Source organism: Gymnoscopelus microlampas (genome assembly GCF_963454915.1).
Source record: "Gymnoscopelus microlampas genome assembly, chromosome: 2".
NCBI lineage: Eukaryota > Metazoa > Chordata > Actinopteri > Myctophiformes > Myctophidae > Gymnoscopelus > Gymnoscopelus microlampas.
Genome location: NC_139939.1, coordinates 7,037,109 through 7,041,817, shown reverse-complemented (window position 1 = coordinate 7,041,817; position 4,709 = coordinate 7,037,109).

Genomic DNA, 4,709 nt, shown 5'->3' with positions numbered 1-4,709 from the left:
AGATTGGAAAGAGACAGACAGACAGACAGACAGACAGACAGACAGACAGACAGACAGACAGACATACATCGTCTATTTTCACTCTCACACACACACACACACACACACACACACACACACACACACACACACACACACACACACACACACACACACACACACACACACACACAGTCCTCATATCTACATGGATCATGTGCTTGATATTTCTATAGTAATGTTTCACCTGGTGATGAGAAGAAGATCCCCATACTGTAAACACCCTAAATTAACACAATTTCAAAAAAGAGAAAAAAAGCCATTAATGTAAACCACCTACACTCATCACAACCTTTAACCTTTATTTAAACTCAGATTACAAATGAGGGGCAGCCGAGGCAACAATACAATAAAAACACAGCAGAGTCACCAATAAATAACAATAATAGTAAAGAAAGCATGAATCAGTAATGACTAGACAATACTTTAAACACTCATTCCAGTACATTAATTAATACAGAACATACTTTAAACACTCATTCCAGTACATTAATTAATACAGAACATACTTTAAACACTCATTCCAGTACATTAATTAATACAGAACATACTTTAAACACTCATTCCAGTACATTCATTAATACGGAAAATACTTTAAGCACTCATTCCAGGCAGATGTAATAGATTATCAGATAGCTTATGTGTGAAGTTGACACCTTAGCCTGGAGGTGGCGACAGAAGGAATCCATCCATTCTTATCTATGATGACATTATCTAAATGTATTTTAAAGTCTAATGTTGTGGAGACATAAAGTGATGGTAAATCTGATGCCCCGGTACAGTTTGACACACTAGCCGAGAGAACAGTTCATAACTGGATGACTGTACAGTACAGTAAAGTGTACATCCATCATTTACTATAATCTGGTGTGTTTACCTATAAAACACTTCTGTAGCTTCATTTAATTACATTAGTAATGATATGTTGACAGATTAGTAAGCTTTGTGTCACTCAGAGTGTTTACCTTATTAAAGTGTTGAAGAAATGAGTCCAGACTGTAAACTTCACTCCTCCAGTGTCAACATGACAAGTGATTCCTGTCAATCAAAAGGAAAGTGTCGTTCATTCATGTGCTGTACGGATAATTAAAGTACACACAGTACATGGTTCACACACACACACACACACACACACACACACACACACACACACACACACACACACACACACACACACACACACACACACACACACACACACACACACACACACACACACACGACTAGGCTGCAGAGCCATGGCAAACTGCTGCAAATCAAAGGGATAGTTCACCCCCCCAAAAAAACGTTTTTTCTATGGATTAGTCACCCCATGGAGACTTTATCTTTGTAATACACTGTGATATTTGATATGTATTTTAATGTCTTGGACCCCAGGAAGACGTTAAGGCACACATCAAAGGCTAAGTTCAGACATTCTGGTACTGCCAGACCCCTAGTGGTTGAAATCTGAATGGCCGGACTTCGCATGACGTGTGCAGAGGAAAAGAGGAAAAGAGGGACAGAAAAGAGGGACAGAAAAGAGGGACAGAAAAAAGAGGAAAAGAGGGACAGAAAAGAGGGACAGACAAAGCCTCATGTAGGCCGACCCTCTGGGTCTGGCAAAAATGTAACTGGAGCTCCATGACAAAACCTAAAGACATACAGTACTGTTGTGAAGCTCCATGACAAAACCTAAAGACATACAGTACTGTTGTGAAGGGTATGTCACCTGTTTCTGATAATGTGTGTAGCATGGGAATCAGTGACCTGAAGATTTGAGCAACCTCCTAGTCTGATTGGATGTTCATGTCACATGGTCATTGGCTGTCCTGTGTTGTGTGTTGGTTTGATAAGAGAGACGTCAGTATTTCCTGTTCAGTGTGATCAGGGTTTCTCACTGTTCAACAACATGGATGAATCCTCTGTCGTTCTGTGCTCTAGAGCAGTGGTTCTCAACATATAGGTCGGGACCCCCGGGGTGAGAAGCACTGCTCTAGGGAACAACAGAGATAGAATAATATCATCATATTAACCCATTAAGACCTGGAACGCATCCGAGTGTAATTTTTTAATTTCTTTGGCTATTCAAAAATGGCAGATCTACAAGCTCATAGCGCGGCAATGAGCTTGTAGATCTGTTATTTTGGAGAAAAATCGTGGAAATTGGGTGCAAATTTTTGAATATATATTTTTAAAGCTAACATTTGTACCTCAAATCTTTGCTTCTGGGGATTCTACAAATGTCTTCTAAATCCTAACAGCTTTTTGAAAAAAACTTATGTTGCTATAATATCAGTGGTTCTGTAACTTAAGTATTTGGCCGTGGACCCCTATCTCAAAATATTTTGTTCCGGGGACACCCAGAAGTTGTAATATGAGTTAAAAATGTTCGCTTAAAAATATATATATTCAAAGATTTGCACACATTTTCACAATTTTACAAAAATAGCAGATCTACAAGCTCATAGCGTGGCACTTGGTGCCGCACTAAAATGCCACACTAAAATCTTGAACATTTTGACAAATCTTTGAATATGTATTTGCAACTCAAATCTTTGCTTCTGGGGGGTCCCTGGAACAAAACATTTTGAGATGGGGGGTCCGCGGCCAAATACATCTAACAATGTTCACTAAAATCCTAACAGTATGTTGCTTTATCAGTGCTCCATGTCAAAGACCCCCAAAATGTATTTGACCAGGGACCCCCCAGAAGCACAGATCGGAGTTAAAATGTTCGCTTTAAAACATATATATATATATATTCAAAGCTTTGCACACATTTTCCACGATTAAAAAAAGAACAAACAGATCTATAAGCTCATAGCGCGGCACTCGGTGCCGCGCTATGAGCTTGTAGATCTGCTATTTTTGAATAGCCAAAGACATCTTAAAATGACACAGATGCGTTCCCGGTCTTAAAGGGTTAAACTGGATAATTCTTGTCATGTCTGTCATCACCACCAGCAGCATGACAGAACATTAAGATAATGGTTGAAAATAAACAAGCTGTATAGACCTTATCATCACCACATCACCACAAACAACAACTTGTGTTGTTGTTGAAATGTGCTTGTCTTCATGTGCTGTATCTTTAGTAATAATTATATTGTACATTTTTATGATCTACTGTATATCTGCAAAGTAAATAGTAACTCGTTTTCAAGTAATTGTAGTGGAGTGTGTTTTAAAAAAATGGCCGCCGCCATTCACAGCAATACAGCATAGCCAATATATTTGCTTCTGTTAGAGCTATAATGATAATATTGGTGTCAAAGTGTACATTTCTGGGGTCAAGGAATCCAATGAAATAGGAAATCACGATGGGGGTAACATATACACAGTTCATCAACAAAATAAGTATCAACATGGTGACATTAAATTGTTGCCCCTTTAAAAACGTTAAGAGGTACAACCTCTTATGTACATGCCATGTAGTTGTACTTTATGTGTGTCTGTCTGACTGTATGTGTATATGTCTGTGTACAATTATCTAGCCAATCACACAAGTAATGCAACTAATTAGATCTCCTCTTGTAAAGGGTATTGGAGCAAATGAGTTAGCGGACACAACTCCGACCTGTGTCTCTGATGGTTGATTAACTCACAATGCAAACACACTCTAACACTTTTAGGCCAGCAGGTTAAACCAAGAAAATGAAACACAAACAACAACACAACGACAAATTACTGACATAAGATATACACAAAAAAATATAAAACATATAAGAAATATATACATTTATCATCGTGTAAACACGCTCTCAATTCTTACCGTCAGTCTCTGAGCTTGCAATGGAAAATGAAGAACGCAGCAATAACACCCTGGTAACTAGTGTGGAAACACAGGCTTTAGCACTGTTCCCCCCAGACCCCTTATCTAATCAATGACCTAATCAATCAATCCTCTCATCACACTCATGTGACTCATTTGACATGTGCAAAGTCCCCTGTTTTCAACACTGTAGGTCAGAGCTGTAGCTTTTAGAATTGTATATATTTGTACTTATTATGACTAAATATCCTTCTGAAAGTAAGATACAGGAAGGCGCTAGAAGGCCACATGTGCAGGTAACATGTCAATACAAACGCCACCGTTACATCATAATAATAAGAGGAACTAACTAACTAAGGAGGTCTTCCACCCTAGCCTGGGACCAGACGAATCTGCGAGTGCAAAAAAGAAAACGGCACTCTGCGATTTGGGTCTGGCACCGCTCCATAGAGAATCCATTTCCTGCTCCAGAAGACGTGGGTGACCAATCAGGGCCCAGTATTCGAATATGGGAGACTGTAATTGGTAGTTGGGTTGTAGGTCTGACCAATTGCGTCGAGGGCCATTGTTTTGATCCCGCCCCTTGGGAAAAAGACACCCCCACCCCCCCACAACGGGGAGGCCTGTTACCCCCACCCCTCACAATTTTATAAATAAATAAATACATGAATACATTTCATAATGTCTCTTTCTTTCTTTCTTTCATTAAAAAAAAGAGAGAGAGAGAGTGAGAGTGAGAGTGAGAGTGAGACCGAGTGAGTGAGTGAGTGAGTGAGTGAGTGAGTGAGTGAGTGTGTGTGTGTGTGCAACTCAGTCTCACTCCGAAAAAGGCACATATTGCCTTTTGGTCAGAACCCCAGGAAGGCACTATGTGTCGTCCAAGTCCGCCCCCGGCGACAATATGCGCCTTCAATTT